Here is a 26,023-nt window from a genome sequence, read left to right on the forward strand (position 1 = left end):
ATTAACACTCACATCACCAACAGAATTCTGGTTGCTTTTCAGAATTCCTTGGTTTTGTTGATGACTTGTTTCAGCAGATAGCCTCCAATGATAGTGGTACCATATAAGCATAGTAATAACAAATAAGTATGAGAAAACCTAGCAAGCCATCAAAGAGCCAGATAAATGTCATTTTGCTATTTTAATTCTCTCAAATAGATGGAGTGTACCAAAGTCTGTTGCTAAGATTGAGATCCACAAAGGGCTCTCCTTTTAATCATTAATTAATGTAATGACTGTTCATTGGGATAGTCTCCTGCTTATTTACACTCCTGCATAATTCAAGACAGACTATTTCATTCCATTAACAAAGGACATTAGTGCGTGAATTTAGATTCTACTGCTGCAAAGAAACTTTCCCTGTTCATCAAGCGCTGTAGGATTTCATAAAAGCTCCAAAGAAGCATCATTCTAGATTTCAGCTGCAGACAATTATTTAAACAGATCTGTGCATTGATTCTACATAGTAAAATTACTCAGTTTTAGAGCTGGAACATTTATACATCTGGTATAACACCTATATTGTAGGTGTTTCCCAAAAGATCCACAGATACAGTTAAGATAATATATTAAAAAGTCCTTAGAACATTGGTGAGCGGAAGAGCATATATGTTGAACACAGGCACACACAGCACACTGAGTGAGCTACATGTGACAGACACATAAGCTACCTGAGCTTCCCTGAAGGACAGGATTACAAAACCCCATCAGCTAAGGAAATAGATCGTGTATTAATTGGCGATCTGAGAACATTACCTGGAAGCAGCTTCCGCCGATTAGTAGACTTAGGATCGGGATCTAAGGACCGAGTCCAAATGATACAAAGAAATCAGTCGGGATTTTGCTATTGACTCCAACCGTATGTGGAGACTGAACTCTCAAGTGTCTGTCTCTGTATGCCGGGAAGTAAACCGGGATCTTTAGCCTAGCCCAGTGTCTCGTATTCCAAGAGAGCTCGTTCCTTACTGCTAAATAGCACGGGAGACTCGCTGTACTTCTAATGGACAGGTGTGCCTCCGTATTTCAGGCTGGGCTCTGGGCTCCAACCCCCGTGGAGCGACAAGGACAGCTGTATAGCGTCCCTCGTTTCTTTTTGACCTAGAGCCGTAACAGCGAGGCGCGGCCAATCCCCTCGCGGATTGCTTGCCCGCCTGGTCTCACTGGCCAAAGGACAGCGCTGTGCGCGCTCCCCAAAGCACCGCTTCCTTACCTTTCTCCACGTTCACATGGCACCGTCTCCTGCGGGTCCCCCTCAGCCGAGAAGAGCGCTGGTCTTCTTGGCAGGCTTTGCGCGCCTCGTGCTCTCTTTGATGGGTCCTCCTGCCGGACCCTTGGGAGGCGCCACTCCAAGGCTTTGCCCTCAGCGGGGAGCGGGCGAGTTTCTCCGCCAGGAGGCACTGAGAGGAGGAGGCAGAGGCAGAGGCAGAGAAGGCGAAGCTGCAACAGCTGGGGAGCAGGGGTAGGAAGAAGGCAGGCGGCAGGCAGGAGGTAGCAGAGGGTCGGTCCCTTCTTCTCTCAGCCAGTCAGGGCGTGCGCCGGCCTCTGCCGTCCGCGTCCCTCACCATGTGCTTCTTTTCGGCACTGCTCCTGGCTGCCAGTCTGGGAGGAGAGCAAGGTGCGTCCACCGCCCTCCCCTAAGCCCAGTCCTCCTCCTCCTTCGCTGCTGCTGTTGCGGTTTGCCCGACGTCTCCCCTTCTTAACAGTCTGCCTCCCCTTCTTTCCCCCCTGGTCCCATTTATGAAGCTCAGTTGCCATCACGTGTTGACGTGCCTTTGTCCTGTTGCTGGCAGCCGCGGCAGCCGCAGAATCACGGCAACAGTAACCAGCGCAGCGGGCGGGCGAGCGAGCGAGCGAGCGGACGCGGGGGGGGGGGGGCGGTGAGGGGGTGGTGGACAGAAGAGCGCCAAACTTCGCTCGTGCGACGGATGGGGCGGGCAGGGGTCGGGTTCGCTCTGAAGGAGAAAGAGATGCTCTTCTTCTTCCCACAGGGAAAATAAGTGGGTATGAAGGGGAGAGAAGGTCGTTGGGGTTGTGCTGGGCACGGAAAGGTCAAGAGAGCTTGGTGAACAGGGCGGAGTGGTTGATGGAGTGCCGAGGGACACGCCGCTGCTATTGACGTCTGGGTGGGATAAGGAAGGGTGGCTTGCCCAATTGTTGCAGGCTGAAGCCAGCGTGAGAGAGATCGTGCTTCCCTTGGACTACTCAAGGAGGTCTCTGAGGGAGCAAGGCATGCTGTGTGTACGCTCCCCTCCCCCCCCCGGCACCTCAGAGTGCCGTGGCCTTTGAAAGGGACTCGTCGTTCGCTGTGGTGGCACGGCTGCAGCGCCCCGAAGGCTGAAACCATTGCTGCGAGCAGCATGGGTGAAGGGGCGGGGGTGGACAGGGACAGATGGGTTAGAAGCAACACTTGTTCGCGCTGCGGGGCTGAGGCGCGCTGTGGGGAGGGGGAGCAGAAGTCAGTCTGTAAATCAGTGCTTAGCAGCAGAGCTCGTTCCCTCGATAGAGGAACTGGAGCCGCACTGTAGGCACTGGGATATTTACATATCCTATGCGTGCTTTGGGTGGGTGGGAGAGGGCGGCTGTTTTCATGGTGGTTATACACACACACTCTTACACTTCAAACTAGACAACTTGAGGCTCCTGAGGCTCCCGGTGTCCTCCTGAGCAAGACCTGTGTTCTTCCTTTACTGGCAAGGTCTCTTGTTCCTCCCCTCCTCCTAACCCTTCTTTACAAAGCTGTTCCCCCACCCCCACGTTCATCGGGTTAGAGGCTTTAAATTATTAATAATAATAATAATTGCCCTTATCTTCTCGGCAGTTTTCTCTCTGGAATTGCATTAATTTTTTCCCCCTTGAGTGGAGTGAGATGGCCGTCTCTTAGGGGCCGCACTTTCCTGCCTTCTCGGTATATTACTCGAGGTGACGTTTTTCTTTGGTGTTTGCTGCCCTCCGGCACTCTCTCTGAGGCCCCCCGCCCCATCTTACCTCTTCGCAGCCCCCCGCCCCCAATCTCTCTCTCTCTCTCTCTCTCTCTCTCTCTCTCACACACACACACACACACACACACACACACAGACAGAGCTTTATAGGTTTTATTATAACCACAGAATTGCTCCTCTCCGGCTGGAGTGTCTCCAGCCAGTACCAGGAGAGCCGGATTACTTCCTCTCTCGCCCCTCCCCCTGCGTGCCCTGCCCCTCCGGGAGGCGCGCGACTGAACTCAGGGCTATCGGGAGGCCAGCGAAGGGCGCGAGGCAGGCTGTTGCACCAGCAGGTGGAAGGAAAGGCTCGGGAGGGATGCTAATGAAAGCCAGTTACAATGTCGTCAGGCCTCCGATCTCCGTTCGGCTCCACACTGATCAGAAACAAAGAGCATAGAGTGTGGACTAGTTTGGGGTGGTGGAAGCAGAATGGAGGTTTTTGTAATAGATATTATTGTTCCACTTTTTGGTCCCTGATGTGTCTCTTGTTATCACCGATCAGTATAAACAACTACACCACTTCAAGGTTGAAAACACTTTATCCTGGGCTTCCCACGCTCTGGCATTTTATCCCTACTAATAAATGATCGGTTATATGCTGAATGGCCCGAGATCACTTGATAAATAATTAAGCTTAGTATTTTTATAATGCTTTCAGAGTCTTCCATTCAAAGCGTTTTGCAGACAATATTTCAAATAATCTTTTATAATAACCCTGTAGGGTAGGTCAATATTGTTATGCAGTGGGGGTTGGTACTGGAAAATAATCGTGTATCCAACACCACCTTGTGGGATCAGTCAGTCACTCCTTGCACTCTTTGAGAAGCACCACCTCGGGACATCTGTTTCCTTCAGCCATCTGTAATTTGCTGAAACTTTAACTAGATATTACTTTCTCTCTATCGTCTTTCCTCTCTCCCTTCTTCTTTCCTTTTCCTCACTTGGACCAGTTTAGACAATATTGTCCATCAGCCCCACCCAACATGTGATTAAAAACAAGGATGCATATGCTCCCCCCCCTTGTTCTGCTCCCACATACTCTAGCGGAGAGGGCAAAACAGTTTCTAATCATATGATTTAAATAATATAATCCACATGGGACAGCACAGGTGGAGGGAAGCGGGACATGGATACCATTGTTTTTTATTGTGTGGTGGGCAGGGCTAGTGGACAGTATCTTCTCAACTAGCCTGTGTAGCTTGCAGGCAATTTTGCCATTGCTAATTCTTTTTTATTCTGTATGGTGCCTTGTTTTCTTTCAGTTTCTTAAGAGATAATAGATATTATTAGGGAAGAGGCAAAACTTGGGCCAGGAACTTCTGGGGTCATGTCACTCTTTTAGCCATCAGTTCTGAATGCAGTAGCATTGTTAAAGCTAAGCAGATGCTGACTTGATCATTGTCTCAGTGGGAAATCACTGGACGCCCTGCCATATAAACCACTCGGAGCTTTCTAAAGGAAGATAACAGTATAATACATTAAATATGATGGATACCACCACACTTTACTTGTGCTTGCCCTTCCCTAAGCATGGTTACAGAGTGATGTCATGAATAAAAATGTGCTATATAGTGCTAAATAATGTCAGGTCAGCAGTCATGGATCAGTGATCTCATGGATCAGTGATCTGTCAATGGCATGCTTAGGACTGGCACTCAGTGTTACTGTAAAGCAGATTTCTATCACCAGCACTTGGAGAAGACCCCAAGCTCAGTGTCTTCAGAGTGGCCTCCTGTTTCCAAACTGGTGTAGTAGAGTTTCATCAAGGCACATTTGCAGCACTGCCAAGGATGAGAAGGAAGCATTGCTTCTTAGGCAGCATTCTAAAGACTTTTTGTTCCTGCCTGGCATAGGTACACCAGTGCAACTTTGCATCTGGCTTTTCTGATAGTAGGAGTTGGTGAAAAAGGAAGGGAAAATTGCATTTGCAGTGTACATAGCTGACTGACATAGCAGAGCACTGCTCTAATGTGTTTGTGCCCCAACAACTCTGCACATCTCTGTGTTTGGGATGCACATTTGTGTTCCTATCTGTGTCACAAAAGCAAATCTGGAAAACTCGGAATCTAGAAATGTAGAATTTATATTCAGCACTACTCAGATCTATTAAGTCAGGCAGGAATAGAAAGTCTGTAGAAAGCTGCCTAAGGACATTGAAGTATACCTTCACTACCTAGAATATCTTTTTGTACTTGTATGTAATAGATAATTACTATGTGGGCCCGTGTATATAAAGATGGATCACAAAGATCTGGTTTTAAATTCTAGCTTGGCCATAAACAAACTTTGGCAAGTTACCTTTTGTTCAGTCTAAATTCCCCACTTGCAAAGTGTGATTAAACTTTCACAGGTTTGCTGTAATAATGAGTTACCCAATGAGTTGTCCACCAAGAAGATGGCAGCTGACTTAAATATACTGGTAAAAATCCCAAAATGGCACTTCTTCAGATAGTAGGAGTTAAATAAAGTTCTAAATAATTCATCATTGGGGTACTTGACTTGTTCTAAACATGTTGACCCCAATCTGCTGAAATGAGCAACTTTTAGGAGTACAAGCCTATGAGCAATTGTTTAGGAGTAATTCCCATTGAACATAGCAGCTGACACCCAGACTAGAGTTGCACATGCTGAATAATGTTTCACATGTGCAAAGGGAGAGGAAAGATTTTACTGAACCCCACCCCTCCCGCCTTCTTTCTGGAGCCCTGTCTATGCCTCCTGAAAATGTGTCCCTAAGGGTCCTGCAAATTTCAGGGACACGTTTTTAGGAGGCATAGAAGGCTGAAAAGAAATTGACAAAACTTGCCTCTCCCCCCCCCCCACATGTGTGCCATATTATTCAAAACAAACCACAGATCCCATGAACAATGAGAAAGGCAATACATACAGAGGCACAAAGCAGGATAGAGCCAAACTACACATATAATGACAAATTCCCACAGGCACCCATGTTACAACAGCAAATAAATACAATAATAAGGGCTGTTTCAGTGGAGCTTGTTTCAGTTTGTTTTTCCCAGATACTCTGAAAATAATTAAAGGATATGCAGAGTAAACTGTGTCACTGCTTGGAATATATTCTAGTATTTCAGAAAGACAGTTAAAATGAGAGAAAGAGAGCAAGAAACTCCCAGTGGGCCTTAATACTAAGGCACTGATTCAAAGACAAACTCACCATTAATAGCCATATTATTAAGACATCACATTTAACTCACTTATCACAAGAAGCAGAGTAAGAGCAAATGAATACAATCCTAGGTCATAAGCGTCAGCTCAGTATTCACAAGCCCTGATTCTCTGTACATAGTGCCAAACTAAATATGTGCACAGTGAATTATATTATATTAAATTTTAAATCATTTTTACCTGTAGCCCCTTCAGGGGGCTTCCTAAAGGCCATGGGAGGGGTCTGTAAAGGTTCCCTCCCCCCAGTGGCCTCTAGGACCTCGCAGGGGCCATTTGATCATGTGCAGTAGCCGTTTTTTAAAATAATTTTTTAAAAAAATGGCCGCTGAAAACAAAATGGCCACTGCACATGCTCAAATGGCCTCTACGAGGCCTGGTGTGGCCTAGGGCCTCACAGAGGCCATTTGAGCATGTGCGGTGGCCATTTTGTTTTTGGCAGCCATTTTTTAATTTTAAAAAATGGCAGCCCCCTTCAAGTGGTGCACAGGGCACGTGCCCCTGCCTGCCCTACCCTACATACGCCCCTGCTGTCATCTCCCCATTGTCATGGACGGATTACCATCTGGTTAAGGTAGAACTTACAGCCACAACCCACCTCTGCAGGGCCTATTAGATTGTTCCACCCGAAGAGGTTACTGGACCCAATAGGATTCCAAGAAGCCTTGGAAGGGTTGGCTCTGCTAGTGATTCTGTCGATGCTCTGGTGCAAACATGGAATAATGAACTCACTAGAGCAGTAGACACAATCACTCTTAAGTATCCTTTCTGAACTGCTTTAAAGACATCCCTGTAGTATTCGCATGAACTATGGGAGCTGAAGCAGCAAGGTAGACAACTAGAACGCAAGTGGAGGAAGACTTGGCATGAATCTGATTGGGCACAACAAAGAGTACATTTGGAGATCTATGCTCTGGCAGTGTGGGTGGCAAAGATGTGGTTCTTTTCTGCCCACATTGCTTCTACAAATTCACATCCAGTTGTCTAGGGTTGTGAGGGGGCTAGTATGTACCCCTCTCCCTTGAATTTAAACTTGGAACCATCAATCACTCACTGTGATGTTTTAAAAGGCCTTTTTTTGTGGATAACATCTTTCATATCCAGGTTGAATTGGATTCCACATTTACTGGATAGCCAGCATGGTGTAGTGGTTAGAGTGCTGGACTAGGACTGGGGAAACCTTCAAATCCCCATTCAGCCATGATACTTGCTGGGTGACTCTGGACCAGTCACTTCTCTCTCAGCCTAACCTAAACATAGGGTTGTTGTGAAGAGAAATTTAAGTATGTAGTACAATGCTCTGGGCTCCTTGGAGGAAGAGTGGGTTTTAAAATGTAAATAATAAATAAAACAACAACAACAACCCCCAGTGAGGCACTACCTTGGTGTGGTTGTGGGGCTTGCGTGCTCTGAGGAAGGTGAGAGCTATGCCAGAGGTCCAACCATACTGGACAGGTCTCACCAGAGGAGCCAGACGAAGAGTGCCTCTCCCATCAACAATATGGTGAGACATAACTTTAATAAATCTATACCGGATTGGTCATCGCACAGATCAACAAGGACTGTGCCAGGTGCTGGAGTCCCTGGACATCTGGTAGCAAGTGGGCTACATGACTCAGGATATTCAGTTGAGCAACCAGGGCTGGAGACTGCAAGGTTACTGGAAGAAACGTCATTTAAACGGAAAAAATATATGAAAAATGCCAACAAGGAAATCATGATCTGCTATTACAAGTCTTGTCCATCTAGAAGAGGTTATTTAAAAAGAATGTACCAAATTTGGAAAGAGAAGCATCCAGATACAGAAATAACAGAACAAAGGCTAGCAGACCAGAGAAGATTCATAATAAGAAATAAAGTATTCACAGGAGTTGAGCTGGAAGAACTGCAAAGAGCAACACAGGCTTAAGATATGGAAGAAGAATTACCACTATCTGAAGAAATTGCTCAGGCGCAGGTGGAGGAGGCATTGGAAATAGAGGATGCCACTGTTGCTGAACTGTTTCAAAATCAAAACCAGGCAACCTCCCCTTTGCCTTTACCTCAAAAACCCGAATGCCGTTTAACAGAAAAGCAACAAGAACTAAAGCAAAAAATAACTGAGCACATGAATCAAACAACCACCAGGGTTCAACTTCCAGCTCTAAAAACAGTTGCCAAAAAAAACTTGCTCAGCCATTAAAATATATAAATGCTGCACTTGCAGAAATAACAACCAATAATTTGCAAGAAATGACCGTAAATAAACATGACTGACATTTGCAAGAAACAAACCAACTAATGTACAGTGCAGCAACAATAACACCACAAGAGCTTGGATATAAGATCAGTGGACCTGTAAAAAAAGAAAGTAGTACATCACCTAAATGGAAGATTAGATTAGAAAATAAAATCGCCAGGCTTAGATCAGATGCTAGTAAATTGAAAGATATGAAAGACAAGAAGCTGAAGAATGAAAACAACAAACAGTATCTGATCCAAAAATACCACCTAGATTCAAGGAAAATTACAGAAGTCCTGGAAATAATAATGCAGCAAATAACAGCACTGTCAAAGAAGATTAGCAGATAGGAAGCCAGAATTACACAACACAGGCAGAATCTCCAATTCCAGTCGAATCAGATATGTTTCTACCAAAGCTCAGAAAGAGAAACTACAAGAAACATAGAAACACCAAATAAAGAAGAAACAGTGCAATTCTGGGGGAAATTATGGGACAATCCAATAGATTATAATAAAAAAAGCAGGCTAGGTGAAAGAGGTCAAAAAATGTAACCAACAAATGCAAGATCTAATAATATCACCAGAATTAATAAGTGAAAGAGCAAAGAAAATTAAAAATTGGACTGCACCAGGTGACGACGAACTGCATGGCTTTTGGCATAAACACCTAAGAAGCCTTCATAAACAACTATCAAAACAGTTCAATCACATTTTGCAAGGAGGTGATATTGAACAATGGCTAGCAACTGGGAAAACTCACCTCATAATGAAAGACCCAGCAAAAGGTGCAGTTCCAAGTAATTATAGACCGATAACCTGCCTGCCAACCATGTTCAAATTATTAACTGGAATAATAGCAGATGAAATAATGCAACACTTATTAACTAATAAGCAGCTTCCAGTTGAACAGAAAGGAAATTGCCTGAACACCAGAAGCACAAAAGACCAGCTGCTGATTGACAAAATGATTTTAGAAAATTGCAAGAGAAGAAAAACCAATCTAAGTGTTGCATGGATTGACTACAAGAAAGCCTTCGACTCATTGCCTCACACATGGATACTAAAATGTTTAGAAACAACTGGTGTCAGTAAAAACATTCAGATATTTATTTTAAAAAAGCAAAGAGCATGTGGAGTACACAGTTAATCAATGGTGAGACACTTGGACAGGTTAGCATTAGAAGAGGTATTTTCCAAAGGGACTCACTATCCCCTCTGTTGTTTGTAATCGCCATGACTCCACTTTCACAAATACTAAACAAAACAGGCCTCAGATACCAAACATCTAAAACATCCAGTCAAATCAACCATCTGCTGTACATGGACGATCTGAAGTTGTATGGAAAGTCCCAGTCAGAAATTGAATCACTGCTAAACAATGTCCGTATATTCAGTAGCGATATAGCAATGGAGTTTGGACTAGACAAGTGTGCTGTATTAATAATGAACAGAGGAAAATTAACAAAAAGAGAAGGAATAGAACTGCCCAATGGAAGCAACATCAAGAACCTGGAATAGAAAGAACATTACAAATATTTGGGCATTCTCCAGGCTGATAACATTGCACACACTGAAGTGAAAAGAAAAATTGGAAGTGAATACATCAGGAGAGTTAGAAAAATCCTGAAGTCCAAACTCAATGGCGGGAACACCATATAAGCCATAAACACCTGGGCTATACTTGTTATCAGATACACTGCAGGAATAATAAACTGGACCCAGGCAGAGCTAGAGATGCTAGATCATAAGACCAGGAAAATCATGACCATCAATCATGCTCTGCACTCCTGCAGCGATGTCGATAGGCTATACCGCCCTCGCAGCTCAGGTGGAAGAGGAATGCTGCAAGTCCATCAAACAGTAGAGGAGGAGAAAAGAGGCCTTGAAGTATATATCAAGGACAGTGAAGAAGATGCACTTCAAATGGTCAATAACGAGAAACTATTCAACACCAATGAAACAAAGCAGGCCTACAAGAAAGAACAAGTCAAGAACTGAGCAGAAAAATGGAAGAATAAGCCACTGCATGGTCAATATTTGCACAATATAACTGGAAAATCAAACATCACCAAGGCCGGGTAATGGCTTAAGAATGGCAACTAGAAGAAAGAAACAGAGGGTTTAATACTGGCTGCACAAGAACGGGCACTAAGAACAAATGCAATAAGAGCAAAAGTTGAAAAATCAACCACAAACAGCAAGTGCCGCCTTTGTAAAGAAGCAGATGAAACCGTGGACCACCTAATCAGCTGTTGTAAAAAGATTGCACAGACTGACTACAAACCAAGGCATGACAAGGTAGCAGGGATGATACACTGGAACATCTGCAAAAAATACAAGCTACCTGTAGCCAAAAACTGGTGGGACCATAAAACTGAAAAAGTTGTCGAAAATGAAGATGCAAAAATATTATGGGACTTCCGACTACAAACAGACAAACATCTGCCACACAATACACCAGATATAACTGTAGTTGAGAAGAAAGAAAAACAAGTCAAAATAATTGACATAGCAATACCAGGGGATAGCAGAATAGAGGAAAAAGAAATAGCGGGGGTGGGGGGAGAGATCTACAAATTGAAATTGAAAGGCTGTGGCAGAAGAAGACCAAAATAATCCCAGTGGTAATTGGCGCCCTAGGTGCAATTCCAAAAGACCTTGAAGAGCACCTCAACGCCATAGGGGCCACAGAAATCACCATCAGCCAATTACAAAAAACAACATTACTGGGAACAGCCTATATTCTGCGACTATATCTATAATAATAACAGCAACAATAATAAAATTCAGCCATCCCAGGTCCTTGGGAAGGACTTGATGTCTGGATAAAACAAACCAGTCAATAACACCTGTCTGACTGTGTAAACAACAACAACATAATAATAATACTGTGGAGGTATCCAGCAACTCCTCTTATGGGATTAGATTGGATCATTTTGTGACTCCTGAGGAAGTGGACAAACTGCTTTGGACTGTGTATCCTACAACCTATTCTCTTGACCCTTGTCCAACTTGTCTTATCTCATCTGGTAATCATATCAGAGAGTCTGGTAAATATTATAAATGCTTCTCTGAGGGAGGGCAGGATGCCTCCTTGTCTTAAGGAGGCTATTATTAGACCATTGGGGGGGGGGACTGCATTGGAATGGATCCCCCCGAGGTACCTAATTACAGACCTGTTTCTAATCTTCCATGGTTGGGCAAGCTGATTGAGTGGGTGGTGGTCTCTTGGCTCCAGGCAGTTTTGGATGATGTAGATTATCTAGACCCACTTCAAACTGGTTTTCCTGTGGGCTATGGGGTTGAGACTTCCTTGTTCAGCCTGATGGATGATCTCCAATTGGCTATCAACAGAGGGATTGTGACTCTGCTGATCCTTTTGGATCTCTCTGTGGCTTTCGATACCATCAACCATTGTATCCTTTTGGACCACCTGAGGTAGTTGGGACTGAGTGGCACTGTTTTACAGTGGTTCCATTCCTATCTGTCTGGTAGATTCCAGATGGTGTCACTTGGAGACTGTTGTGCTACAAAGCAAGAACTAACGTGTGGAGTTCCACAAGGCTCCATACTGTCTCCAACCCTCTTTAACATTTACATGTAAACGCTGGGAGAGATCATCAGGAGGTTTGATTCAGGGTGTTATCAATATGCTGATGACACCCAGATCTACTTCGCCATATCAACCGCATCAGGAAATGGCATATCTTCCCTAGATGCCTGCTTGGAGGCAGTAATGGGCTGGATGAGGGATAACAAACTGAAGTTGAATCCAAATAAGATGGAGGTACTGGCTGTCGGGGGTCGGGAACCAAGAGATGATTTAGATCTGCTTGTTCTGGATGGGGTTACACTCCCCACAAAAGATCAGGGACATAGCTTGGGGGTGCTCTTGGACCCAAAGCTCTCCCTGGTTTCTCAGGTTGAGGCAGTGGCCAGGAGTACTTTTTATCAGCTTTGGCTGATACATCAGCTATGCCCATTTCTAGAGGTAGATGACCTTAAAACAGTGGTACATATGCTGGTAACCTCCAGGCTTCACTACTATAATGCAATCTATGTGGGGGTGCCTTTGCACATAGTCTGGAAACTACAATTGGTAGAGAATGTGGCAGCCAGATTGGTCTCTGGGACAACAGAAAGGGACCATATAACATCAGTTTTAAAAGAACTGCCCTGGCTGCTGATATGTTTCTGGGCAAAATGCAAAGTATGGTTATTACCTATAAAGCCCTTAACGGGCTGGGCCCAGTATTTCTTAAGAGAGTGCCTTCTTTGTGCTGAACCCTGCTGCCTGTTATGATCTTCTGGAGAGATCTGGTTTCATTTGCCTTCGACTCATCTGGTGGTGACCCGGGACCGGGCTTTCTCTGTGGCTGCCCCGTGGCTTTGGAATATGCTCCCTGGTGAAATAAGAGCATCTTCTCTTGTTTGTTTTCAGGAAGACCCTCAAGACTCACCTGTTTTCACAGGCTTTTAATTAGAATTAATTGTAATAATTTGTTTTAATAACTGTTTTATGTGATTGGTTTTTTTATTTTATTTTAATCAGTGACTTTGTACACTGCCTAGAGATGTACATATCAGGCTGTATAAAAGTATGATAAATAAATAAACCATTGTTTTAAAAATGGTTTAATATATTTGGGATAAAGTGCTCTGAATTCCAGTGGGTAGTGCTGGTCACAATAACATTGTTGTTGTTATTTAACATTGATAGTTATTATTTATTTATTAACATTAATAATAACATTGATTGTTATTTATTTTTAATTTTTATAACACTGACGTCAATGGGAACTTGGGAATTAATTTCAGCAGAGTCAGGACTGTATCCGTTTTGTTGAATGGTTGATTTCCATTTAACAAAAGATTAGATTTCCAAATAAGAAAGACAATAAAATTGCCTACTTTTTTTGAACCAAGAACACATTTGAGACCAACATAGCAATTCAGCATCAGAAAGAGAAACTGAATTGAAGACTTCCTAGTACATATTCCAAGCAGTTTGCTAAATCCATTAGATCCTGGTTTTCACTATCTGTTACTTAACCATGAACTTCTTGCTAATGATAAATCCATTATTCAATTTTCAATGAAAAGAGAAGCACATTTATTTTAGAAATGGCATCAGGACCTGGAGGAGGAAAGCCTGGGGAGTTGCCCACCCAAGAAGAGTGTCTGTATATTTGAAAATTCCAAAATTCTCGGAGTGCAGAAAAATAGAGCCTTACTTAACATTGCAGTTCATCGGAACATATTTTTGTGGTTATATTTCTTTTTCTCCTACAGGGACCAGTTGTTTTTATTTAATTCTTGTTCTAAAAGGAGATTGCTTGCAAGATTTCTTCTTGTTTTTAATTTAAATTAAAACTATTGGACATCAAGGCCCACCTTTCCCCCCTGTAAGGTAAAACATGTTCTGTGAATATCAACAGACCAGACTCAGCCCACACAGAGAGCTCAAGGGCATGCTTTCTTTCAGTGGCTCATTCCTCCTCTATGTTCACAGTTCGTTAAAAGAGCTTTAGCCTGAACTAGGAGGACAGATTCCAACAGCAGGATAATTCTTTTTCCCTCTCATTTCTAAATCGCAACATAACAACAAAGGGCTTTGTAGAAATATACTACTTCACTGCTTTTTTCTTTTGTTAGGTGATTTGTTTAGCACTTAGTTATGGGAGATAATTCTAAAGGAGGCAGGATATTTTTGTGTAGTGTTTTGAATATATTGAGAAGTCATAGGTCATCTATCTGTTCACAGCTGTAATGCAGGAAGAAGGGTTGTAACACAAGAGGAAGAGTTGTGGAAGAGACTGTAATTCCTCAGCTGGTAACAGTGCGGCATGGAACAGCCAAGAATTCTCTGCTTTGCCTTGTGTAGTATGTTGAACCTTGGCTACTGAATTCAGGCTTCACAGAGATGTTGGTAACTTACAACCAGTTAAGTTTGTACAGTGCCTGGCAGGTCCTTTGCACAGCCCTGGCAGGGTTTTTCCTTGGACAGTGTGCATAGAGGGAGTGGATAGGCTGCAGGCTGGGTTGTATTTAAGGGGACAGTGCACTTAATCGCTGTAACTAAAAATACGGCATGCTGTAACTACCTGCAGCGCATATCAGTCTGTACTGGGGGGGGGGTCACTTGTTACAGCTCAGTCCTATGTATATTTTCACAGAAGTTACTCCTCAGTTCACGAAGATTCATTCCTAATTGAATGTTCATACAATTATATTCTAGTTAGAATTTCCCATCCATCTTGCAGTGTGTTAAAGACAACTGGCTTTTACCAGTATAGTCCTTTGTATATTTTTTTACACCGTATAATTGTGTAAAAGTTAAAGACATGCTTCACACAACTGCTGTGAAGCACCAGATGGGGTTTGTGCGGGGAGTGGCTGCTCCTGTTGGATGCTCCTGCGCCTGGCCACAGCTAAGCTACATCAGGAGCTCCAGGCGTTGGGGGAATGGGAGTGCCACCGTGCAGTGCCCTGCCCCCCCGAACCCCAGGAAGGCACCATGCAAGTGCATGGTGCCTTTCTGGGGTCCCCCCTCCCCCCCACCCCAGTGTGTCAGCCGCAGCTGCATGCAGTTGCGGCTGACACACAAACAAGGTTAATGGAGTGCTCACTCCATTAACCTCATTTAGGGTGAGGGGTAGTTAGGCAGGCTAGCTGCCAGAGAACCACTGGGCTTGCCCTTGAGCCCGGTGATTCCCATGATTGCTCGAAACCGGGTTAAGGGAGCCCAGCCCGGTTTTGAGCAATCATGTGAATAGCTTCAGAGACCTTTACACAGTATAGTTAGGAACATAGGAATATAGGAAGCTACCATATAGTGAGTCAGACCATTGGTCTATCTAGCTCAGTATTGTCTTCACAGACTGGCAACTGCATCTCCAAGGTTGCAGGCAGGAATCTCTCTCAGCCCTATCTTGGAGAAGCCAGGGAGGGAACTTAAAAACTTCTGCTCTTCCCAGAGTGGCTCCATCCCCTGAGGGTAATATCTTGCAGTGCTCACACTTCTAGTCTCCCATTCATATGGAACCCTGCTTAGCTAAGGGGATAAGTCATGCTTGCTACCACAAGACCAGCTCTTCTACTAATCTAATGCATAGTGATAGAATACCCTCAAAGTCCCACTCCTCAAAGCATTCACGCTGCTGCTGCTGCTGCTGCTGCTGCAAGAGCCATTTGGATTGTATACAGAGAAAGTGCTGCTGTGGACACAAAGGGGTTCTTCCAGTCCACTCACTATACATAACATGCTGCTCCTCCATGCCCCAAAGGCCAGGAAAACATGAGCTCTACTGAATCTAAGCAGAAGGGGGGCTCCAGCATTAACACACCTCTAATGAAAATGGCCAAGCATATTTATCTTCATTAAACAATGGACTGTTTGCTTCAGTATTTGGGTTGCCTACTGCAACTGGCAACAGAAGGAAAGGTGGAATCTGTAAGGTAACATGTTCATTCTAGGTGTTCTGCTTCTTTCAGTGACCTGTTCCTTCTGCTTACACTTCTGCTTCAGACTTTATGTACAAAATTAGGCAAAAATGCCTTGTATCTCATCCTCATCTTCACATCATTTTATGGCAGGTTGGCCTCCCCTCTAACTTCTCGCCAGAAAAAAGTCCACAAGGTCCTTTTTCTGCACTTGCCCATGAACAAAAGCTGCTCAGTTGTAGCATTTATGCTTTTGTGAAGCTTCCATTTATTTCAGTAGGGATTGTGTAAGGAATGATCTCAATGCACTGTGCCCAACATTGTTGTGATGTCATTGCTCACAACAGCGTTCAGAATCCCATCTCAGAGGTTTGTTACTCCATTTGAGAATGAGCTTTAGTCTGAATTCCTAAGCATGAACACTTGGAATCAATGGGACATTTCTTCTGAATAATCATGTTTAAGCAGCTTTATTTCATATCTGTAAATTGGGAATAATACCATCATACACTTTGTTCCTCCCACTCTTTATTTGTTTAGCCATTTAGCTATTTCTCTCATTCCTGTTTACTTACATTATTTTGGGATTATTTTTGTGGGTGGTCTCATTGAGTGCTTTTGTAATAGAAATAGCTAGAACAACCCAATCCAAAACAGTTCTGATTAGAGATAACTTTACTGCCATCTATTGTGTCAAAAGCACACCCACAAAAAGAATATAAGTATGATGAATATACTGTATATAATTGCTTTTCAACAAAAGCCCCCAAAGTGATTTGTATATAAATAAAATGCCTCCCTGTCCCCACAGGGTTCACAGTCTAAAAAGAAACTTGAGATAGACACCAGCAACAGTCACTAGAGGGATGCAGTGCTAGGATGGATAGGGCCAGTTGCTCTCCCCATGCTAAATATAAGAGAATAGTCACTTTTACAAGGTGCCTCTTTGTTCAGTTAGCAGGGGATATTGTTCAGTTAGCCCGGGATAACTAAGCAGCCACCAAAATGACAAATCTATCCAGGATCTGCCCTGAATAATGTATAGCTCTCTCCTATGCATCTTTACTTGGAAGCAAATATATCAAAATACCTGGCTTACTCCCAAATAAGTGTGCATATGATTTTAGCCTTAATTACAGAAAAATTTGAATAAGAAGTTATTTACATGTTGTAAAGTATTTGGAAATGCTTTCTATTTTTTGCATGGATTTGAGTTTTGTAGAAAGCTCTCAATGTGTTACTTTCATGTTTAGTAACCATATGAAATGAAATACCACACCAATGATATAGACAGCTTTTCTGTCTCTTTCCAGCCTACCAATATGCCTCAGGTTGGGATGATGAAGGACATAGTTCAAGGATGCAGACCATAAAGCACTATCATCCAAGTCACATACTTTTCAGCAGAGGTGATTGGAGCAGCATACATATTAGTGGATTGCCAACATATCTGCAGGCTTGAGTGCTGATACTGCCACAAAGGTGCCAATTAGGCTGGTGATTTTTTTTTTTTAATGGGGAGATCAGTTTATTAGGACAAAGAGTGAGATAGTAAACTCATACGAAAAGAAATAGCTATCGTATGTTAATGACTTCCTACCACTACTGACCTGAAACAAATTAAAACCAGTGATGCAAGCATTAGTCTCTCTTTCCCATCATTAACTATACCCTGAAGCTATCCTGTCCCCCCAATATTCATCTCTCCTGTCTTCTATTTCTGCTTTGTCCTTTTAAATTGGACTGGAGTGTGATAGTGTACCAGTTTAACTGCCATTATTGAAAAGAGAGAGAGAGAGAGAGAGAGAGAGAGAGAGAGAGAGAGAGAGAGAGAGAGAGAGAGAGAGAGAATAGTCTGGTCTAAGTATATTTGGGATTTTAAAAAAAGTTTTATTGTTTAGTGGGTGGTTTTTATTATTATTAACTTGGGTTTTTCTGTTCTTTTGTTGACCTTGTGATAGTGTTTTTCTCATCTAGGGTCCATCACTCCTCTCCTACACCCCATACATTTACACAGGAGACTGATACATCTGAAGGTAAACCATGACTAATTTTTACTACTGCTACTACTAACTCTAAGTCTTGGTTCATATACACTGAGGAAAAAATAGTGTTCAATAGAAAATCATGGCTAATACCGAGCCAAATTTTCATGAAATTTGATTTCTGTAATGTGAATGTTGTTGATTTGAGGGTGCTGAAAGAGCCTTACAAACAAACCTCCTTTCAGTCTTCCACTCATTTTTTCCCATTCTTGTTGACAGTTATTGTTTCCCCAATCTGCTGCTACTGCTGCTTCAATGATTTTTTTTCTCATGAAAGGGCTTCTTCATTGTGTAAGCCCAGCTAATCAGGGATCACAGATGTAATATGATGACACAATGGTACAACATAGCTAATCAGATTTGGCTATATACTTTGCACTTGGAGCAAAGAAGGCCTTCCCACTGGAATATACTGCTTGTATACACTTACCTCCCCTCAGACAATCCCTCTTCTCTCCAGCAGATCACCCATCCACAAGATGGCCGGCAGTTGCTGGCAGCATGGAGGGTCAGGGGTTGAGATGCTCTGTCCCAGCCCCTGGAACTCCCATAATGCACTGCATTAGTATGCAGTGCATTATGGGGATTCCCCTGATGCTGGCTGGGAGCTCCTCAGTCAGCAAGCAGCTGGGGCTGGCAGATGATTTTAAAAAATGGGGCTAAGGGAGTGCTTACTCCCTTAACCTTATTTTAGAGGCGGGCTCGCCATCGGGAGCTGCACAGCTCCCAGCAGTTCTGATGATCAGCCGAGACTTGCTAAGTTGAGTTGATGGTTTCGTTGTTGGCTAACACTGTATGGCTGGATGTTAACCCTTATCCAGCTTTAGTCATGAATGGCTTCACATGACTAATTGGAACAGATTTTGGATGAAGATTCACATTAAAATGTTTCCAAATTAATGTACTGCAGTTCAGTGATATTTGTATTCAAATGCACATCCAGATGTCATCCATCCATACAACATTACTTTCAATGGAATGCACAATTGGCTATTCATCCCAATTTACAATGTGCCTCAACTGCTCAACTAGACATGATTGAATTGTGCCAAACAAGTATCAGCCCAGATACCTCAGCAATGGGGGTGCACTTCTTCTTTCCTTGAGATTGGCCCTTCAATCATGAATAGCTCCACACCTTTTCACAATGGGGTTGGAAAGATCATTGAAAAGTGGGGCAGGTTCTAGGGGAAAGAAGTCATGAAATACAGTCACCCTATTCATACCTTATGAGTGCCAGCTGTGTGCTCACACTTAGAATTGCAAAAGCAGGGAGGAAGCCCCGCCCCATGTTTTCACTCATTCCTCCAGCCAGCCCATTCATGCTGGTGCTTTTGTGAGTGGCAACCTGGATCGCCAAAGGTTACCCCTTATGGAAGCACCGGGCTCAAGCAGGTGAGTGACAGCAGTGGGGCAGGACAACCTCACCATTTTTCAAGCTGTAAGCAGGAGCACTCCTTAACATCTGGTAGGACTAATGTCTTTTCCTGTTTCAGCTTAGTACTAATCATGATGTGGGGGTTCCATTCTGAGCATTAACTTCAGGATTCAGCAACTCTAATTGGCTTTCTGCAAAGTAACAACCCTTTTGCACTGTCTGCTTCAGTAATGCTTAGGTAAGAACTAGCTCTTTGTCCTGGGTCTAAGAGGTAAAGAGCAGTAGTCAGCTCACATGCATAAAGTAAGTTGTTCTCTGGAGTTAAATCTAGCTAACAGTTCAGGAGCTACTCCCTTAACAATGCATGTGCTATAGAACACTTTGATACACATGATCTCCCACATTCCTTAGGCACTACCCCCCACCCCAAAAAGGATAAGGAAAATGTGTCCTTTCCCCACTTGATCACCAGTAAATTAAAACCTTATTTTAAAATGGCAGGATGCAAAATTGGTTATGAAGGAGGAAAGAGGCTGTGCTGCAAAGAGTAGGGCCTCTGTGACCTTGGGGATGCTGGTTTCAGACCTAATTTGTGCATTCTCCTAACACAAAGGAAGTTGGTGAAGCTCCAAAGTGATCTTTCAATGCAGAGGAACACCCTCATTAGTTTTTTTCACCTTCTCACCTGCCTTCATTAAGGCACACTCTTTACAGTCCCAATTGAACAGCAGGGTGCATTATGAGCTGAATGAGAAGCATTTCCCTTTGTTAACATGTTGTTTCATCATTGAGCAATAGAAGAGTAATGGATGTAGATCATCTCTTCATCATAAAACTGCACAGCAAAATATCAGATTTTTAAAGCTGCCTTAAAAATAAACAAAATCACCAAGGACTGAGGGAATGGGATAAAAAAATAAGATGACAAAGCCTTTTACCAAATGTATATAAATTGTGTCTCAGGAGTACAGAAGTATCAAAGTCAGAACATTCTCCAAATGGCACAGGGAGTAGTGAATGCTTCCATTTTCTGAAGTAGGTGTAAAACTATCTCAGATATCAGTTCAATTCAAATATGTAGCTATCGAGCACCCAATACCTCTAAAAAGAAAAAGTGTCCTGCAGCTAAAATGACTCTAATGTAGATTGATTTGTTATACAAATGCACAATTTGTATTCTTTGTTGTTTTTTACAATTGCTTTTCCTTGTCCTTGATATACATAAAGGCATGTCAATGTCAACTTTTCAAAGAGAAATAGTACGTACTGTACCTGTATCTCTTCTGCATACCTTTGTTGATTTAGAAAATGGAACTGTTGCAGCTTGGATGGAAATTACCTAGTTTATGGCATGTATATGTGTCTTAAATACCTCAGTTCAGAGTCAGTCTGTAGGACAGTATCATTGATTACAGTCACTCTAATATTTCTAAGTAATTAACACTGTTATTGTAAATTATTATCATTACTGTTGCCATCAATGACAGCAATGAGCAAATACAGAATAAAACCATTAGAAAACAAAAGGTCCTGGCAACTCAGGTGCTGGCAACTCTGATACAGTAGGTCTTACCTACAGTACAGTATATCCAGGGTCGTTCTTAACCCTGGACTTGGGGCTGAAGTCCAGGGCCTCCACACCCCCTGGGGGCATCCAAATCCTCTTTAGTCTGCCCTGGGTGGTGTGGTTGCTGCTAGCCCACACTGCGCCAGGCGGCTGAGTGTGATTGTGACCTGTGCCGGGTGCATTCGAGACAGAGAGAGGGATGGGGAAAGAAATATGTGGGGTGGGAATATGTTGTTATGTGTTGAAATGTCTCTGTTAATGCATATTTGCATAAATATACCTGTCTTATATTCTTACATTCTTATGAGTTCAGTTGCTGTTTGTGCCCTCAAGAACTCACTTGCTAAAAATACTACATGTGTCAAGGTGTGTGTGTGTAGGGGGGCGATGCTTAACCTGCAGCTGGGCGAGGGAGGGTTGGCACTGCATGCTCCAAAGACCTTTAGGTCCAGGCTCTAAAATTACCTAGGTATGCCTCAGAGTATGCTTCCATATTAGTGTTTAAGAAGGAGGCTTCTTAGCTGTGTTTTCATTATATCTAAAATGATATAATGAATTTCATGTGATGTGTAATTGCTAATAGCAGGAGAGAGTTCTGTCTGCATCTCATCCTGTTCTCTGTCATTGATTTTGGGTGCATGCTCACTACCTTTATGATGCACACAGCTTCTGCCTCCTCCACATTTATAAGATTACCTCTAAGCTTTCTTGCAGGGAAACATAAGAAAAGAGAGGCCTCAGAAAAAGGACCTCTTTTTCTGAAAATATAGCATTCTCTTTCCCTGTTAGCATTCACTGCTCCTGTTAGGCACCAACAGAGGGTTCTACTTGTCCATGGCACTCTCATCTCAGCCCCTCAAGTCACTGTACATTTCAAACCTGTGATTCTCATCAGTATGCAGTCTGTTACTTCCAGCTTCCCTATTTGGATTTGTGGTTCATACTGCTCAGAAGCTAAGTTCCTTTTTAATATCATCCCTCCATTGTTTTATCCTGGCAATTTGAGCTCCACCTTCCTTGCCCTCTAGTATTTGCAGTATCTCACCCCTTTTACACCTACCTCATCTCTGTCCATATATTTTTCATTCATTGCTTGTTCGAGAAACTGTCTGTGGGCAATATGGTGAGTGGTGCGCAGCTAGTGCAGTTGCTATGAGCTCTGTGGGACTGGTTGTCCCTGTTTCTGCATCTTTTTTTTTAATGCTGCAAGTGTGCTGTTAAATCCCAAACTATACTGTATATAAATGTTCTGACTGCTGTGATCCTCCATTGACAACCTACATTTCCCTGCTTTCATCTCGTGAAGACATGGTGTGATGTCATCATGCTCACCCATTGTCATCATGCTAACCCACTGCCTGTCCCCTGAAAGTAGCAACCAATAAAATTCAGCAGGTATGAACAAATTCTGAGTGCAATGACATCATGTCATTATGAAATTCTGAGTGCAATGACATCAGTAAAAGCTTAGGTATCTTTTACTGGACCTTACCAGGGAGACAGACACAGGTTAAAAATGCAGTGCGGTAGCAGCTACACATCCCTTGTGGCATCTGATTTGGATACAGGCATGAGTATAGGATGCTTGTACTGGTGGATACTGTACTGCAGCAGTGGACATCTTGTGGCACCAAAGGAATGGGGTGGACCTCTCTCTCCTGTCTCTGATTATGTGACTTTTAGGCATCCCATGTCTGCTGTCTATCCTTACGGGTCACCTTGGTTACCAGACAATCTCTAGGAGAAGAAACATTAGGGCAAGAGACACTGGTAGAATTTATCTGATAAAGCAATGTGCTGGCTGCTTATCTTTTATTTGTTTTATGAGAGTGTACAGACCAAGAAGGTAATTTTGGCTTCTGCTATTAATCATAGAAAGAATTGGCCAGAAAATTTCAGCATGTTTGTGGTCTGATGTGAAAGCCCAGTTAGCATAATACATTGTGCAATGCTTGATTCCTCCCTGCCATCTTCTTTGGTGGAAAGAAAATCCAGTTTTTTCTGTCGCAAACAAGGAATACTGTATATGACACAGAGTTGTCAAATATCTAATCTCTCCTGAGTAAATACAATATGACGAATATTTATATACTGCTTTTCAACAAAAGTTCCCAAATTGGTCTACATGGATGGATGGATGGACGGACAGAAAGATAGATAAGATATAAATAAAATGGCTCCCTGTCCCCAGAGGTCTCACAATCTAAAAGAAAAGCATAAAATGGACACCAGCAACACCCACTGGAAGTATGCTGTGCTGGGAATGAATAGGGGTAGTCAGAGGTGCACCTAGGTAACTTTGGGGCCTGGACCTAAAGGCCTTTGTAGCCCCCCACCCCAGCAAGTTAAGCATCATTTTTTAACATGTGGGTTCTTGAGGACACAAACCACACCACCCAGGACAGACTAAAGAGGATTTGGGGACCCCCAGGGAGTGTAGAGGCCATGGACTTTGGCCCTGACATCCAGGAATAAGAGCGCCTCAAGGGCTAGTTGTCCCCCCCCCCTAAACAAAGAGAATCACCACTTTTAAAAGGTGCCCTTTTAAAATACCCTTTTGTCTCTCTTGCCAAATTCTGGATCTGTTTCAACTGGATTACTTAGAGCTCCTCCTCCATGAGAATCCATTTTTGTCTATCATGGCTGGCCAAGAACAGTGAGAAGAATTTGGGTTAATCTTTGTAGGATGTTAGGCAGGAGTAATGCTTATTGCACTGAAAAGTGTGTCAACAAATTAGACAACTGTAGCTGGAGGCAAATGAACAATCTAATTGCTGGTTGCTCTCTAACCTAATTTCTAGGAAGGGTTATTGGGAGGGCAATCGCTGTATATCTCTAAGCTTTATTTCAATCCAGACTCAGGCTTTTATACAGAGATGGGTTTGATAAATGGGTCAATGACCTAGTGAAGTATAATGATCAAGGGTGATTTAAAGCTGTGTTGATTACTAAGTGGGAAAAGTGTATCTGTTATGCTCTGATGAGGTTAGTGGGATTTCCATGGCTCAGTTTATTCCAGATTGCTAGTTTTCAGAGTGAGGTGCTGGGAAAGTGCTGTGAGCTTTTTCTGTGTAGTCTCAGATTATTAGTGTATGAGCTCAGGAGATATAATCAGGGAAGTCTCAATTTACTATTGTTAATATGCTGGTGATACCTCAGATATATACACTACATCAAGGATGCTATTTAAATCAAGCAAAGGGGAAATAATCCATTCAGTCCCTTCTGATCATAATTCAGGCCAGGTGTTATCAGGCACCTGGAATGCCTATAGCTTGGGCATTCCAGATGTACACTGTTTATACCAAGAAACTAAATGGCTCTTCACCAATTGCTGTTGAATGAAATCTGGATATGGGATGTCTACCATATAGTCTTATTTTTTGGTATGTTACCTTTCCATCATATCTTACTCTGTTAAAGAGAATTACTATGAACAGTCCCTGAATCCAGGTCCATTCACATATGGATAGGTAGTAAAAAGTGAATTACACTATGGCTGCAATCTTCAGCATGCAGGAGTTAATGTGGGAGTGAATCCTCCTGAAGTAATTTGTACTTGCTGCCAAGTAAGCATGGTTAAGGGCAGGTTGTAAATTTTCAAATGTATGGATTAGAGATCAGAGATGGCCAAACTCTTAGAGTTGACCTCGGATTAACACAGAAATGATCCAGTTTATCTCCCCGCCTCCACTACCACAGGAGAAATATGTTTTTCAAGGCAATTTGAGGAAGGTTGGGAAATGACCCACTGCACCCCTGTAGGCCCCTTTCAGTCCCCTGCCCTTAACTTACCAGTTCAGCAGCAACGGTGGGGAAATCAGTACCATACAGACAGAAGGGAGTCTAATAGGAGTCTAATATCCCATTACCCTGGCATGCTGAACCTGTACATCAGGAGAAATCTGTTGCAGCTCCACCACAAGGACTGAGGAGATTTTTACTGTCAGAATGAGTGATGTCATGCTGATGAATCACTCCACAGTATGCCAGACCAAAGATACAGTGGTCTGTGGGATTTTGAGTCTTCCCAAGGTCTACCACATTGCAGTAGCACTCAGGAAGACTTCAGATCTCAAGAACCACCACACCATTACAATGTCATCCTACAGAGCAGCACATCAGAGGGACATGGGAGATAAGGGGGGAACCTCCTCCTTAGACTTTGCACAGTAGCACTGTGCCACTTTTCTCTAGGTGTGCTGCTTTGGGCTGTACCAGAGTGATGAGTGGAGACACACAAAATACGCTTCTGATAATTTTAAACTGCCTTATACTGAGTCAGACCATTATGCCACCTAGGAAAGTCCTGATACCAGATATTCTGTACATGCAGAAGGTTCCAGATTCAATTCCTGGTATCTCCAGATATTGCTGGGAATGACCCCTGTCTGCAACCTGGAGTGCTGATGCCAGTTACAGCCTAGGAACATAGCAACATAGGAAACTGCCATATACTGAGTCAGACTCTTGGTCTATCTAGCTCAGTATTGTCTTCACAGACTGGCAGCAGCTTCTCCAAGGTTGCAGGCAGGAATCTCTCTCAGCTCTATCTTGGAGAAGCCAGAGAGGGAACTTGAAACCTTCTGCTCTTCCCAGAGTGGCTCCATCCCCTGAGGGGAATATCTTGCAGTGCTCACACATCAAGTCTCCCATTCAGATGCAACCAGGTCAGACCCTGCTTAGCTATGGGGACAAGTCATGCTTGCTACCACAAGACCAGCTCTCCTCCTCCTCCTGTGCTGGAGCTGCTGCTCTTTCTCCCACCATCAACACCAAGACAAATAAAGGACAGGGCTGATGGGTGCAGAGCTGGGGAGGAAAGCTGGGTAATTCCCTGAGTGAAAACTCAGAGAAGAATTCTTGGGGCTGGAAGTTTGCCCTTTCATTAGAGAGGGCTTCTAAAAGCCCCAAGAGTAACTCTCTGAGCTTGAGCTTGGGATTCTCCAGCAACTCTATGATGTTTGTGCCTTGCAGCATAATGTGTGAATAAGCTCACTGAGTTTATAGAAAAATAAAATCTATTGCTGTGTAGCACTCAGAAGTCCTTTGATGGGAAGGAGAGAGCGAGTGAGAGTTAGAGAGAGCACAAAATGCTGCTGTTGCTGTTATTGTTATTTCATTTCTGCATGCCAGCATTGCTCTGTGAAGAATCATTGTCAAG

General features: G+C 43.2%; 1 protein-coding gene across 4 annotated transcripts in view; it reads right to left on the bottom strand.

The window, feature by feature from the left end:
- Positions 1-18,376, bottom strand: part of CNR1 (cannabinoid receptor 1) — a 67,562-nt gene extending 49,186 nt beyond the window's left edge. For 2 of the 4 annotated variants that reach the window (XM_053287309.1, XM_053287307.1), the window contains exon 1: positions 1,250-1,865. The gene's annotated coding sequence lies outside the window, so the exon portion shown is untranslated. Of the gene's footprint in view, positions 1-795; positions 937-1,249; positions 1,866-18,344 lie in introns of those variants that run through there. The other 2 variants (XM_053287312.1, XM_053287308.1) reach the window with 2 other exon arrangements.
- Between the last annotated feature and the right edge of the window lie 7,647 nt (positions 18,377-26,023).

Source organism: Hemicordylus capensis, chromosome 1 (assembly GCF_027244095.1).
Source record: "Hemicordylus capensis ecotype Gifberg chromosome 1, rHemCap1.1.pri, whole genome shotgun sequence".
In the NCBI taxonomy this organism is placed as follows: Eukaryota; Metazoa; Chordata; class Lepidosauria; order Squamata; family Cordylidae; genus Hemicordylus; species Hemicordylus capensis.